Source organism: Diadema setosum, chromosome 4 (genome assembly GCF_964275005.1).
Source record: "Diadema setosum chromosome 4, eeDiaSeto1, whole genome shotgun sequence".
NCBI lineage: Eukaryota > Metazoa > Echinodermata > Echinoidea > Diadematoida > Diadematidae > Diadema > Diadema setosum.
Genome location: NC_092688.1, coordinates 19,279,232 through 19,296,290, shown reverse-complemented (window position 1 = coordinate 19,296,290; position 17,059 = coordinate 19,279,232). Strand labels below are relative to the sequence as shown.

Sequence of the window (17,059 nt, the reverse complement as noted above, 5' to 3'; positions counted from 1 at the left end):
ACTTTTCTGTAGGATGAAGACATAATGTAAAATAGGGAATGATTTGGTAAACATCTGTCTGTCTCATGAGGATTTGGGGAGGTTTATGTTCAGGGAACAAATAATATCACAAATCAGACAAAACCATACAATGATTCTGCAACAGTTATAAATTACAGCAACACATGTACATCACACCACAGATTATATCATTATCACAAAGTCAAAGTTTATTATGACATGAAGCTCATTTTGTGTATGACGAATTATCCCATTTTCTGTCATTTCCACTCCAGGCTTACATGTTACAGGGAGCAGACCTCCCATGAATGTTTGATTTGAATTTAGTTCTCAAATATATAGGGTCCTACCATACAACTGCAGTTATGGGTAAACTCGGTCCCTAGCACCCTCACTAAAAGGGGCCGAGTTTACCCGTTAGGCAGGTGATGTTTACCCATAACTATGGTAATGTATATAAAAATTAGTCCTAATGTAGTTCTCTGAGGGAAAGCTCTAACCTGCATAGGCCATTACATTTTCCTAATCTCATCTGGTTGCATTCCATGTTAACTTATTACAACATGCCTGAAATGCTCCCTCCCCAAGCCCTAACTCAACCCAAAACCAAAGCATAAATTCTAGCCCTTGCCAAGTTTTCCTTTCCCAAACCTCAGCTCCTAAATCCCAGTCCTAACCCTAATTTTTCCAAATCCTGGTTTCACCATTAGAGACCATGGGTAAACCACCGAAATGGGGATAGGCCAAACAGCAGTTATACCCAAAGATGAAAATCATCCTTCCACTGGTGCAATTCCTGTTGTCAGTGATGAAACAGGTCAAGAAGCAGTACTGATGCCAAAAACTGATCCATTCCTTCCCATGCCAGGTGGTGTAAAAATTTCTCCATGTTATTGTGACCGCTGGTGTCATATCGCACGTTAAATATTGCTGACCAGCGACCTCACCCCTTCTTCTCCACCATACCTCCTCTACCACTCCTCCATCCCCTCATCCTATCATATCCCCCACTCCCCCCTCCCCATCCACTCTGGTCTTGCTACCGTCTCCCTCTCTTTCCCCCCTCAATCTCACCCCAGAGCTGGTCCACTGAGCGTGGCCAGGGAGGGAATGAGCTGGTGACAGATGAAGACTAATCGACTGCCAGCGCTGCGGTTAGACTTCAGTCTCTCTCCTCTGGAGCACAAGGATTGCTAGTGATGATGATGATGAAGACCAGAGAAAAGGGGGGAAAATGACCCGCCATGTAAAGATCAACAGATGTCTTGGTGTCACTATCCTTCTCTTTGCCCACTTCTGCACAATCTCCCTTCCATCTACTTCAATACACAGAATAAAGGACAGAGAGTCATATCAAACGTATCCTTTACCATCTAGAAGCCTGCTGAAACAGTTAGGCAGTATCAGACAGTTTTCCCAGAAATTGCCATGGCAGGAAAGTGGAATGATCTCCCATACGACACAAAGTCATTATCGACTTCAGTGCAATTGTGAAAGTTGAGTAAATGATAACTCAGACTTACTTGATATCATTTCATCTTTTTACTCTAGGCCCTAAACATTCACAATCATGTTTGCATCCAAGCAGTTTTGCAGCATTAGAGAGAAGGTGATATGAACATTGATGATATTCTAGTTTGAAGAAAATAAAGACAAACAAGCTATAAAAATGGTGTTTTTTGAGTAAGCTCCAATAAGTAAACCACTGACTTCTGTTTGTGTTACACCCCTATCCCCCATCCCCCAAAAATGTATGTTAAAATATCTGCTGAAAACGCCATATATTTAGCGAGTCAAAATTTTTGCAAATCGGGACTTCTCAACAATTTGGTGAGGGGTTAAGTTCACAATTGTGGAGTACAGTAGGCCCTACTGATCACAGTATGCATGTACGTTACAATCATGTTGGGATCAGAGTTAATATTTTCGTGTGTTTTTAAATTCGCGGATAGCACCTGACTCACAAAATTCGCATAAATAAAAACATTGCAAAATATTCGGCAAGGGCGGATCCAGGAATTCTGTAAAGAGGGGGCACCTTTACGAAATTAAAGGGGGCGCACGCCTCCCCCATTTTTTCTTTTTATTTCTTTTGTTTTAACAAAAAACAAAGGGGGCTCGCCCTGTCTAGCACCTTGGTGAGTAAAGGGACTAGGGATTTGATAGTTCAAAGTAGCTTAAATCTTGGATGATGGTTTAGAAATGAGGTATTAGAGTGCTGATTGGGTTAAAGCAAAGGTCTGTGGTATCTTTTGATACAATAAAGTGGTGTCAAACTTAATCACTAAATGTGAAAACAAATCTCATCATTGTGTGTAATACCTCATCAGTAACACTCACCATGTCAGGTGTAATCATAAATTAAAACAGATTTTGTTCTTGTGAATCACCATCAATACCTCTACAAGAAGGAGCCTTTTTCATTCTGCAAAAGGATGGGGGTGGGGGGCTGTAATGTAAAATCATCAGTGTTTTAGATGACTTTGTACAATACTGCATTCACATGCCGACTTGTCCCTTTGCTGTATCGGTGTTGTACCTCAGATAGGTGGCAACATGTAAATGTGCACCTCCATAACAAACTTCACTAGTGTAGTTTGTTGGGGTACAGTCCCGTTACAAATTGATACCAGGGTGTGTCCCATCACTGCACCAGTGCTGTACAGAGATGGGCAGCAATGCGAATGCGTTTTGGTACAATACCATTTCAAATAGTTCAAAAGGTCAATCAAACAAGCGGCCGTTTACAAGGCAATGTGATAGATATTGATTTATTTCTTAATTAAGGATATTTTTATCAGAATTCATACATACAATGAGTTTCATAAGTTTCTATCATAATGGTTTATTGTTTCTCAATATGTTGTACAATCTCCTCTCTATACACTTGTGTGTGTGTGCGTTCTGACTCAGGCCTCTGACCCTTCATCTCATTTTCCTGCACCCTTTTTCCTTGTCCACTTCAGTCTCTTTCCTTTATTCTTTCCTTGCTTATCTTTTTTTTTTTTTTTTTTTTTTTTTTTACAAGAGAGCTGCCATGATATGTAGCAATTGAAGTTCATGATGACAGTGGCAGAAATGTGTGCAGAAGATTATTATTTCTTTTTTTTTCCATGGGCAAAGCCTCCTATGATTCATGCGTAAACAGAAAAGATGTGCTTTATAGCGAGACAACAGTCTGCAATGTGAATGCGCTATCACTGGACTGCATAAGAGTTGATACGAGACAGCGAGAACGATGTGAATACGGTTGGTACGGAACTGTCAATGCGTTATACCTAGGCATTGTCTCTGTGCAACATTGGTACAAATTTTGAAGGCAATGTGAATGTAGTGCAAGACAGAGAGATGATACACCAGGTTATCCTACAGCAGTTCAGTTGTTGATATTGTATAAGAGAGAAAAAAAAAATATTTAGGCACTAAGAACACAATATTTTCAATACTATGTTAGGCAACATCTCAGTGTCATTGGCTGCTACTTCATGTTTTTCTGTACTGCAATCATTCTTTGACTTTTCGTTATGGGGGTCTAGCTCGAAGATGCTGTAAAGAATAGAGAAAAAGCAATGAGGTAGGTGTTAACTCCATGAGCATCACTTGGCAGAGTGATGCATACTGTTAAACAAGATTTAGTCACGGCATGAAATTTTCACAAATTTGAGCTGATGGTCTTTGTCACCGCATGAACTTTTCGCGAATTGCCACTGGCATTCAATGCATATCGTGTAGGGCAAGAACTTTCCCATGAATTTTAATTTCGTGAATCTTAGCTCTCGCGAAACTCGCAAAATTAAAATGCATGCGATCATTCCTTGATTTACAGTACAACTATGGGTGCGTTTATCAACTCTTTTTCCCAGCAGAAACAGGTTTTCCAAACGGCTTTCAGGGAATTTTTAAGAGATGATAAATGCAAAGCTGTTTTGATTATGGGGTTCGGAAAGCCTTTTTGAAAGCTGCAAAATTTGTGCTTTCCAAAACAGGTTTCCAGAAACCTGTTTCAAGAAGCCCTTTGAAGCAAGATAAACGCAAAGCTGTTTTGAAACGGCTTTGTACTTCGGTTAGGTATGACCCCTTCTCCTCGGGTCGAATTGCGCAATGCAGCTGTGAAGTGACAAGGCCAGTTTTCGTGTTCGTGATGAGTTGATGAACGCAACTATTTTATAAGCCGTTTCTAAAGGGCTTTGGAAACGGCTTTCGAAAGGGCTTTGGAAAGGGCTTTTGAAAGCCGTTTCAAATAGGGGAAAGATGATAAACACTGCCTATCTTAGGAGTCATTTCTCCTGACTGTCTATCATGACATTGACAAGTCACCAGTTCAATCTATGTTTAATGAATATTCATTGACGGGAAGAAGACTGTCATACCATATATCATTTCAGAGAATGGGTGCAAGCCATTTTGGATGTTTTTTGTTGAGCTACCTGGTGAGAAAAGACCACTTTGAATTTGCAGTGTTGCCCAAATTGTTGAATAGATGATTTGTGAATGGGAGGAAGGGAAAGAAGTGCTCAAGCTCGTGTGTGACGTGCACAGGGTTCATTCAGTCCATGATATGGCGGAGAGACCATTGCATACCCGACCCAGATGTGTTGTGCATAAAGTCTATGAGAAGTATCGCTGATGAGAGGCAATGGGTTAAACGAATGGGTGAACAGGTGTCATCCCATCCTGTGACCTTGAGTCTGATCTCTATTTTCCCCCCACGCTATGGACATACCGGTACTTGTTTCATCCAACAACATGCTTGATTACAGCTAAACGAGTCACACAATGAACACAACGCAAGCAAACATGCTTGCTATTTGGTGGCAAAAGAAAGGACGTCATATCAACGGAAAGGGTTTATTTTCAAAATATGATGAATAAAGAGGAATCAGGAGAATCATGAAACATTGGAGGACATTAGAATTGCCATGAGAATTGCTTCATCTTTCAAATTCAGTAATTCAGCTAATAAGATTTCTGTCTGACTTTTCAAATTACTGTACTAGAAGTAACATGAGATGTGTCATGCTTTTTTCTGCCGTGTGTCTTTTATTTACAAAATGTCTTGCAAAGTTATTGCACAAAGTTGGAAAAAATGCACTGTTGTGGTTTTTCCTACCAAGTTTTAAATGGAAATCAGTATATTTGTAAGGCAACTTTCAAGGTAAATTTGTGATATTTCTCACATTGCTATTTTTATCAAAGTGAGAATGCCCCTTACATAAATTTTGAAATATCCTCACTATGAGTACCCTTTTCAAAAAGGTATTTCAACAATGAAACGGAACCAGTGAAAGAGCAACTACTTTTCTTGAGTACATAGCATTCTGCTTTCACTTTCAGACAGTGTAACGCATATTGTTGTTGTTGTTGTTGTAAGCACCACAGAGGTAGCAGTTTATAATCCTAATCGTTTTGTAATTGGTAACAAACAGATATTTTGGGACAGTGGGAAACTGTAATTAGGTGGGAAGTAAGTCATAAATAAAAGCAATCTAAGTTTCATTGAGTAGATGATGTGTAAAAGATCACACACTTCCTGTGGAATATCTGCATTTGTAGGCAACTGTAATAAGCACAATGATTTTTAGGCAACGATGATCTGTTCTACACAGTTCTGCCTGGTATTGTAATTTGGGTAAGTGTAATCGAGACACGGCAAACCATGAACGTAAGCAACCACCTGTTCAAAACATAGATTCAGAAATAGGCTCATTTCCCCCTTCTAACAGGGAAAAACAAAACAAGAGCGATACATATTCAAATGTATAAGTCTCTTTCAACAGTGATGTGGTAACCATGCGAACAACTTCTGTGAAGGAATGACAAATTATCTCTGATTAGCCTGTACAATCATCTTTAGCCCCAGGCACAAAGGAAACCTTACTCTTTGACTCATGAACCTCTCTCCGCCTAAAAGGAGAAGAATGAATGAAATGAACAAATTTTAATGATTTTTTTCTTATCTTTTCTTTTTTTGTCAAAATTCTCTGACAGAGATTACAAATCCTCGGTGGCGGAACTGTTGCCAATTTGTGTTAGTCCTCCATTTCCTTCCTGAATTAGTCACATGTTTTCCGCTCAGATGCAGAAACTGGAAATAATAGGTTGTCTTACAACATCCCTTTAGCTTGTACTTTTCTAGTCCACTCTGTGTTTCTAGCAGCATAACAGCCAAAAAAGGAAGAGAAATTATGAATTCAAGTAATATCACGTTAGTCTTCTAATACATATGGCCTAAATTACCATGATACCAAAAGATACCAACACAGAAATATCTTAATCTCCAATTTTTCACAGGACTTCTTGTAGATCACTTGACCTCAAGGGTTTGACATGTCAAGGAATTGAAAGTACAATTTGATATCAAGATGCACTGGACATTTCCCTACAAAAAAAGTTCATCTCAAACCCTCATTCAGATGTAAATCTGGCTCTGTATTGCTCACCATACAAAGACAGATGTCGAGGTGAAATAGTTGGATCTGATATGTGGCCTACATAATTCACATTTTCATTAGGTAACATCAAAAGGTTCCTGTGATACTTCATGTGATGAACAGGGTTTTCTGTTCACTAATAATGCAATGCAGCTGAAAGAAAACATTATCAGAGTCCACCAGTTTCTCTCTGTGCTACAGAAATTTAATTGGCGGCCATCTTTGTTTTGAAACCCTCTGGGGGAACCTAAAGAGAGAGAGAGAGAGAGAGAGAGAGAGAGAGAGAGAGAGAGAGAGTGAGGGGGGGAGATACTGCACAGAAAATAACTGCAATCTTAGAGAAATATATTGCTAAAAAAAAGTTAATAATTTATATGTGATCATAGAAATGTGTCAGAATGTGTACTTTTTATGAACATTTGATTGTGAGCGCATTTTGCATCTAGACTGGATATGTTAATTGTGCATTGTAAATGTCTATATTAAATATCACTATCATAGTTTGGCAAAAGATATTGAATTATCTTCCCTCAGCCAACAACAGTGGGAGATGCTTTTGCACTAACAAAAAAAAAAAAAAAAAAAAAAAAAAAAATATATATATATATATATATATGTATATACATATTAATATATATATATATATATATATATATATATATATATATATATATATATATATATATATATATATATATATGTATATACATATTAAAATATATATATATATATGTTCACTTCTTTGTTGTAAGACAGACACAACTTTCTTATATGAATGTTATTCTGTCACCACATATCTCTCTATGATATTGTAATTTATGGAATACTTGAGGGAAAATAGAATCATATTTATACTGACAATCCTGAAAGTACAAAAAACCCAAGATGGAACAGCAGTGAATCATGAAATAGATTGATGATAGCAGTGGCAAACACATGATGAAGTGCAGGTGATGTATGAGTTCATTGGAACACAAAAATCAACGACCACAAAACAAAGTGGTTGAGCAGGGGTATTGGGAAACTGGTAGATGCCAAAAAAGAGTCAGAGGGGACAGTGAAAATTAATTCCTGGAGCATCATCTTCATTGTTCATTGTCACGCAAGAAAGCCAAAGCACTGTAACCACCTCCAAACAACCTCAAAAAGATTGGGATCGGGGCCCCCATGAGGTTCTTAAAGGTAAAATGGGTAGGAACCATGGTAAACTTTAATGTATCAAATACGATGGTAATGATGATACAGTCTTTTTTGTCCATAGTAGCCTCTTCAGTGCCAAGGAAGGGAGACATAACGTATTTAAACAGCTGGTCAAGTAACATGAGTACTAACCAGAATTCAAACCCAGGACTTCTTGTCTAGATGTTCAAAGTCTCCTCCACTATACATACATATCACACTGCCCCCACTTGAAAGCTGGTGATTTTATAGCTCATGATATCAATATAAGACAAAAAAATGCTTACCTGATTGATTATTACATTGTATTGTCCCTTGACAATATTTGAACCAAGAGAAATATGATAGGGCTACGTTTGCAACTGACTAACAAATTGCCCTACGTCAACATAAAAAAGCACTGAATTGATCAGTGTTTTAGTAGTAGCCATGAAAAAAAAAAAAAAATCATGGGCGTACATACTCGAGGAGGGCTATGTTTGTTTCAAGATTAACACCTGATGCATTGAGCTACATCTTTGAAACATTTTCATCGCAGCAGACTCTGATTTTGCGATGCTCCACCTTAACTTTAAGACACTTTCCGTCCAGAGTAAGAAGCTCCTTGCCCCCTCTGTCCGTGCAAAACCTCCTTCTTCCTGTAGGCCCAAATCACTCTTGACACTGTCCAAAGCTTTCCATTGTCTGCTCACTGACAGACAGTTAACACCTTTTCGCACTTAAAAACACTTGATTAATCTTCCGGAGCAAATTAAATGTTTCCTCGCTCACTGCTGCAGGAGGTATCATGAGTAAGCATCCCAGTTTCGCAGCTCGGAGCTAAATTTGACTGATGTCTGACTCATACCTTTCCTTGTTTGGGAGCCATAATCCACAATAAATATCTTAATCGACCCATATTTCATGACTGATTATAATTTTCTGTTTTTGCCTGGGAGCCTCTGCTAGTTGTTGTTGTTGTTTGACATAAATGTTTACAATGACTGTTTGATGCTATGACTATTTGTCATACACCTTCTTTCAAGAAAAAAAAAATATACAGCCTCAGGTATCATTGTCAGTGATACCTAACACAATTCACATGTTCAGTAGAGCAGATTTTTGCAGATTTTGCAGATGAACATTGTCTTGTTTTTGTTTGCATATTAAAGGCAGAGACTGAATTGAACACTGGGCCTGTATACTTAAAGGGATGGTACAGTATAGATGGAGGTGAGGATTAGACTTTTAACTTTTTGTGAGATATCAAGAAAACATTTATGAAATAGTACAGAGCATATCATTCTAAGACAAATTCAAAATGTGATGAAAATCAGTATTGGATTGGCTGAGACATCCGAAAACAGAGTAAAATAAAGCGACCATACACACTAAAAACTAGCGGTACATTTGGGGTAGGCGTTTCTGCCTGTGTGCCAGTATCGGGCTTGTGAGCAAGTAAGTTCGTCTAGGAGTACTCGTTGGTGCGGGAACGGGTAGGCATCCTTGACCGTAGGTCTTCCTACTTGTCGTTACCCTGAATAGTCTTGTAACAAAGACCAATTATGCATGTACATGTTACATTACATCTTGGAAGACTTGGTAGTGGATACAAAGGTTATTTCAAAGAACACATTTTACATATCTTGGTATACATAAAACTTGCAAGTACGTGTTTTAAGACAAAGTGTCAATACACCTGTAATCTTGGAACTGTTTTTCGGAGGCTTTACGATTATTAAATTCACGTTCTGATAACGAGAATACCTACGGCCAAACTGGTTGACCAATAAGCGAAAAGAAAGAAATCAATTCATGCGATTATCAAACACCAGTGTAATTTTCTGAATGATATACCCAATTAATGGACGAAATCACATAAAAAATTAATGAAAATGTTTACAAAATATTTATAATGATTTATTCACTTAAAAATTTACGTATGATTATTTTAGTTATTCTTTTTTTTTCCTCATCTGTACAACTAGCCAAATTGGCCACTCATTCAAATGTCTGGAGCGGCGGCGACGACGTACGTGTCGCCGAGCGGTAGATTTTCACGCAGGATGATCGCGCTGCATACAGCTTACACGTAACCGAATGTAACCGAGCAACTTTTGTATTGATCCAAAATGTGTCGATCATCAAGTGTATCAAGCTGACGAGCAAGATTAAACATTTATTATCGCGCTTCAGCTGGTAAAAAACGTGCAACTGTAAGGATCTTCAATTCAAACACGCAGTCGACAGAAGGCCATTAACTGATGCACAACTTCGGCACTAGACCAGACGTGTTGACCACTTCTCGTAATGTCACGGTGAGTGAGTGTATGATGATCATGACGCCTTGACGGATCACAACTGACTTAGAGTCTGTCTGAGGATCTAAAAACATTGTTAGCTAGAATGTTCTTAGTGTGCAGACCACTAACAGTTCTAAGGCCTGTTTGTCGAAATGTTGTTTATACTAAGTCCCAACAATAACACTACTACAGCCAAACTAGTAAACTATACAGGTCATGTCAGAGGGAGTGCACTGCACTGTACTGTATTGTATAGTGTCCGTGTCTATGTGACAGTACACCATTATCGAGACAATTGTGCATGCCACAAATTTAAAGCAGTTACTAAGTTAGGTTAGTGAGTTACCGGTACTACATGATAATGGTACCACTACCACAGCTTGAAAATTATGCCAGTTGACATCTAACAGTTTTTTGTTTTGTTTTGTTAGATTAGTATAGAATCTGATGTCAGAACAAAGACAACTAACAAACATGACTAACCTATAGTATTAATCATGTTGATCTCAATTCACAGCATCAATCCTTGATCTTTCTTGAAACATGTCTAATCCTATGTAGCAGCTGCACACAGCTAGACTTGGCTGGACTGCTATAATACTAGTAAATGTATCGGTGAGGTAGAGTACAGTCCTGTCGCTGTAGTCTACACAACGCCATGCCTTGCCTGGCGTCTTGTTGGGTTAGGGTTGTGCTAACTGCGACCGGCAGCCCCATACGCATAGCGTAATGGGGCTGCGGACTGTGGCATTCAGGATCATGACAGGGTAGTTCCAGTAAAATGTATGAACCTATTGTTGATGTCACTTGCAATATTCATCAGTGCATTCCTACCTTCGCAAACTTTTATTCTTATTGGAAGCAGTTGTGACCCGAACATTTTCCCTTTCTGAATTTACAAGGCAATAAACACTTACAAGAAACTGATGTAAGACCTAAACCTCACATTATAACGCTACCAGTTACACACTTCTTTTTGTTGTTGTTGTTGTTATTTAGACAAGCAGCTAAATGCAGCTGTTCCACTACCAAGCTGTGGATAACTTCATGTCACATGTGAATGGATGTGACAGAGGTGAGGAATACATCTGTTCTAACCATCTGGAAGTCAGTGGAGAGCAAAGATTATTCAAGAATTCTTCAAGGACGTTATCAAGCATACTTGGTAATGGTAAGTCTTTTAATGACACATAAGTACTGTAGTTAAAACGAGAAAGAACCATGCAGAGCACAATACTACATGATGTACACGTAGTTACATGAGTTCAGCCCTGGGTCTTACTATCATTTGATAAATTGTGACTTGTAACACCAGAAGATGCATGTCCATTTTTGGGTAGGGCCTATACTTATCAGCACTACTGATTGTGTGGCAGTGGCATGATGGCCCCATGAATTCTTATAATACCTTTGCAGAAAGAATGACTTTGCAAGTATTGTAAATTATGATTTTCCTATTAGATTATATGTAGAACGTATATGACATGATTGTAATTCCTATGAATAATCAATCAGATAAAGTGACCAATTCCTTTATCTCAAATGAGGTAAACTGTCCCCTTTTTTTCCTGTTTTCTTTTTCTCTGTCCATAGATTCACACTTGGGTTCTCTTCACCCTTACAATACTCTGAAGCTGCAAGGACTCTCATCAAAAGGGCCCCCATCTTGGAAGACCCTGGCTGTAATACCACAGGTTTGTGTAAAGTGAAATATGATTTGAAAGGGAATGAGTCCATATTTGATTGGATATTTTGTCACAAAATAAGAAGAGCCTTTGTACATTCCAAATGTTTTGTGGAAAGTAAATGTTTATAGAGTTGTAAGTTAACTATTTGCCCCCCCCCCCCCCCCAAAAAAAAAAAGGGGTTGATAGTTATTATTGAAGCAAATGTGATAAGTTTTGCAATTATGCTGCTTCTTCTTTTTTCACATCAACCTCAAATAATATAAAAGGTGATGGTTACTTTGAGCATAGATAATACATGTAGTAACATTTTCAATGTAAACCAGGGTTTGAAACTAACTGATAATTTAATGTTTTTGAATGTTGCACTTTTGATTGCAGTTAATAAAATGTGAATAAAAGTTTGTTTGTTGTTATTAACAAATTTGTTGTGAATTCATTCCTCACTATTTGTCCAGAAACCTGCGGGACCACATCCAACGATAGGGACTTTTCGATTTCCCCTCCTGAATGTCGACGTCGAAGTAATGACGTCGTTTTAAGGAACTGTGCATACTCCATGTTCTCCAGTACATCCCAACGCCTGAATTGCAAACGCGTCTGCCAAGGATCTCATGGCCACCTATATTCAGAACACGAGTGATGTCATCACTTAGTGCAACCACTCGCCAGCCTGTTGGAGGGAAGGGAGCCATGACGTCGTAGCAGTACGTAGTGAACGACGTGCACTGGAAATCAAAATGGGCAATATCATCCCAGATGTGACAAACGAACTGTAGCAATCTGGAACCACTCTTGTACAAGAAAGATGGCCATGTCCACACAATCAGAAAGTCCCTATTAGTAATATGTGGGATTCCTTTTGCACCAGATGGCCTTCTCATGGAGGTGGAAGGAACAGTTCTCGCGTCTGCACCTGCACCAACATTTCCGCAGGGGTTGCTTCAACTTTGGCTGTGTAGTGCACATTTGGGCTGGAATATCCCAACACATGTACAATAGGATCTTACGTGTTTCCCAGTAATCTGAAAAAATACATGAGCATGAGCTTTACTTTCATGAAGATTCCTGTCATTGCCACTGCCGTTTCTAAATCTATATTTTCTTATTTAGAATGAATATGAAGTGCAATCAACCTTGCTTAAGTTGACCTTGCGTAGATCTAGCGATATTCTGTTAAGTTATTTATTTCCTTGAGAGCATTCACTACATTTGAGCAGTGTGTTGTAGTATGTTCGAACAGATTGATATACATACAGTAGTACCTGCGGTGTACGAGACATGAGCAGACAATTGAATGGTTTGCATGACATGGCTGCACACTAACCCATCTTTTTTTCTTTTTTTTTTTTTTTTTACTGGCCATACCCATCTGTTTGACCAGTAGGTACCCAGTTTGTCCATCTTTAATGGTCCATTCCTGAACAGTTACTGGTCCAACGGTGATTTTCACTGGTCCTGGACTGTTTTACCAGTGCCAGTGGGCAGTGTTGTGCAAAGTGAGATTACCTCAACAGATGGGAGAACTGCCATTAGATTTAGCCTGATGGTCAAAACTTACTTATAGAAATGTGATCCTCATCCAAAAGTTACTGTTCAGTGGTGAACTGATAGAGAAGACCATGTTAACCCATTGAGGACGGTTTGATTTTGCTACAACACACATTTCCCATAGACATTTGCCTCAGTACACTCATGACTTTTCAGCGGGTTCACACATCTTCATTTTTTTTTTTTTTTTTTTGGGGGGGGGGGGGGGGTCATGACTTCTCTCCAGTCGGATATAAAGCTGTATTTACGCAGCGTGCAAAACAAGCACTCACTACACGGATTTGATACTACATTATGATATGACCAGTGTGCTGTTACATAATGAAGATACAAATCTCTTTCACTAAATGCGCAAGTATATAAAATTGTGTTCTATAGGAAGAAATATTGTACTTTAAAATATAATTGATGGTGACAAACAGTGCGATAATAATACATGTACATGCAGTATGTCTACTACCGCCATCCAATTCATATCTGTGGCCTACCCATTTCTTAATGGTGCATAATCTGTTTACTTTTTTTCTGAGATACAAATGTGTTTCTTGTGTGAAGAGCAAGGGGTATCACTTTGGTTTAATCAAAACTCACTGTACATTGTCTTATAATGCGTCAAGTTGAATGTAGTTTTCTTCGTGACAGAGTAAGAGGAATTTTGATAAGCACAGGTAGACAGACATTAACAGTGTATTGACAGTAAGTATCTATTACTGCGAAGAAGTGGATATACACATGGGACATAAAATCTGTTCATGTGCATTATGAAAGCAAAGAACTTTCCTCGATCCCCAAATACCTGCTTTCTTAGACTATAAGACTCTCTCTTAGCTATTATCCAATTAAAATTAGTTCAAGGAAAGTAAACACTCAACACATTTGTGACACTTGTAACATTTTTCATTTTACTATTTTGCCACTTATGTGAAACTGTCGTCACACATCAAGACATAACATAGACCTATTGGGAAAAGCGTGCATTATGGTGGATGTATACCACTTACCATAGCAATATTTCTAGTTTTACATGTATTCCATTTCTCTTGAAATTCAAAGGTAAAGGTGTAAAAAGGCCATTTCAAAAACAAAACCCTTCTTAATTCAGAGCAATTCTGATATACTTGCTTCATTTTGCCCTTTTGATGCCAAATTTCGTTCCATATTTACCTATAAGTGCCACAGTGTTTTTCTGTCAAAGATTTTACCTTTGATTTAAAGATTATGAACAGCTGTTTCTATAATTTTAACTGAAGTGATTTACAAACAAATTAAATCAAGTGATATTTCATTTGATATGATTGTGTAGGATGTTCAATGTGTGGACAAGTGAAAGATGTTCTTCAAGCCAACTTATGATTCATGAGAAATTATGGAAATGTGAATTTTGAGCATGTATGGATTTCATGGCTGTGTAATCTCAATATTTGAGTGTATATTATGACATATTTCTTTGTTGTGCAATTGTTATGTATTCCTGTAGGTACCTACACTGTTGTACATTGTGCCAAAGATAAGCAGTCTCAACTTCCTGTTCTGAATAAGCTGTTCGTCTTTGCTTACATAAATATTTTTGTGAATGAGAAGGTCACAGGAATTGTCACAAGATCTTATTTTCGTGAATTGACACTGAGACCATCTTAAATGCACTAAATATTATACCCCAGTAGCGCTTGGTGAGAATTTTGCTTGGTAAATTTGCCAACCAAAAATGATTCACAAATTCACAAAAATGGCAACTTATTTGGTACAATGCACTACTACATCGTGTACATGTATATTTTTAAATGCAACAACCTTATTCGTATGTATAGCCCTCTGTGTTTGTAGTGCAATTTCAACACGTGGATGCTTTTGCTTTGTTATAAGTTTCCAGTAAATAAAGCATATAATTTGTACATTGTATATCAAGGAAAAACACCTTAGCATGTCTTATACATACAGTTGTATGCTGTGAACTTACTCTCATAGATTGCATGCATGTGTTTGTGTGCGTGTTTGTGTGTGTGTCATATTGTTTACTTAGGCAGTCACATACCAAAAATAGGAGTACAAATATGTACCCCTAGTGGTACATATGCTTGTCCCTATACAAGGAACCCTAGAAGTACTCATTTGTACCCCATACAGGGGTACTTATATGTACCCCATACAGAGGAACATATAAGTACCACCTAAGGGAACATATAAGTACCTATGATGATACAAATGAGTACCCTTAAACGTACAAATAAGTACTCCATAGGGTACATATCTGTATCCCAGGTAGGGGTACTTATAAGTACCCCTGTATGGGGTACATATAAGTGCCGCTAGGGTTCCTTGTATAGGGACAAGCATCTGTACCTCTAGGGGTACATATTTGCTCTCCTATTTTTTAGTGTGTAATACACTTCTATTAGGATTGCTCTATTTTGGGTATCTCGTCCATTTAAAAAAACAATTTTCATCAAATGAATGTAGAATTCCTCTTGGAATTACATGCTCTTTCATATTTCATAAGAGGTTTCTGATTATCTCACCCCAAAATGTTAGAAACCTGAAGTTAGGTCTCAACAAAAAAAAAATATACGATCCCTTTAATACTACTACTATGTCAGGAACAATTGTTGTAAATGTAGTAACTGTGGCTACCACTCTGACTTGTCACTAAAGTAGCTGCAAAACTCTTTTGCTGCAATGATCGTCACAATTACTATTACCAATAATTATTCAACAATCACCACTTTTGATCTAACTTATATTGTTCTTCCCACTAATAATAATCATATTAATGTTACTATTGTAACTACTCCTAAATTACTACTACTACTAATACTGCTACTACACTAAAGATAATAATGATGATAATAAAAATAAGAATAATAATAATACACATAATAATAATAATAATAATAATAATAATAATAATAATAATAATGATAATGATAATAATAATGATAATAATAATAATGATAATAATAATGACAATAATAATAATAATGATAATAATAACAATTATAGTAATAATAACAATGATAATGATAATAATGATAATGATAATAATAATAATGATAATAATGATAATAATAATAATAATAATAACAATAATAATGATAATAATAATAATAATAATAACAATAATAATGATAATAATAATGATAATAATAATGACAATGATAATAATAATCATGAATAAATAAGGATAACAATAAAAATACTCACAATAGTCATAATAATAACGCTTCCAACAATGCCTACTTACTATGCTCACAAATACTTCAAATCCCAGTGAAAACTTTGCATGCATTATCAAAAAAAAAAAAAAAATGGCACATTACCTGTCTGCTTGAAGATGCTACTTTTGTAGGAACTGATTTTATTTTGGAGAGACTTTTTCGAGGTTTGGTCCAGGTAAACATCTTGTCTCCCTCTGTCACCATTGTCCTCTTGAATGGTTACTGAAATAGCAACAAAATAGAAATTGAGAGGAAATATTAACATATAGGTGTTATGCTTACATCAATGATATAAAAATTGTAACCAAGATATACTGCCATATAAATCACATCACAGTTCTGACAAGTAAACTTTCTCTCTCTTTCTCATTCTCTTTTACAATACTCGACTCAGATGTATTTCACAGAAACAGTAATTGTCATTGGAAAGAGCTGGTCTTGTTAAAGGTGTTTAACCTGATGAGGACGAGTATACTCGGACAGGTGTCTATGGGAAATGCGAGTTGGAGCAAACACAGTCCGTCCTCAACAGGTTAAGCTTAAAAAAAAAGATTAGAGAACAAATACATCAGAAAATATTTCTTTTTTAAAAGAAGAAAAAAAAAATCAATACAGCCTAGGCACAAAATGTCATTATGAGCAGCAAAAAAAAAAAAAAAAAAAAAATCTCTGTCATAGGCTCAGAGTCACTTATGGAATCTATGATCGGTGACTTCCTG

At 37.2% G+C, this 17,059-nt stretch overlaps 1 long non-coding RNA gene across 1 annotated transcript in view; it reads right to left on the bottom strand.

Moving 5' to 3' along the window:
• Nucleotides 1-16,557, bottom strand: part of LOC140227490 (uncharacterized) — a 32,114-nt gene extending 15,557 nt beyond the window's left edge. Inside the window, exon 1 of the long non-coding RNA XR_011901053.1 lies at nt 16,443-16,557. This is a non-coding gene — a long non-coding RNA (uncharacterized lncRNA). The remainder of the gene's footprint in view (nt 1-16,442) is intronic.
• Nucleotides 16,558-17,059: the final 502 nt, after the last annotated feature.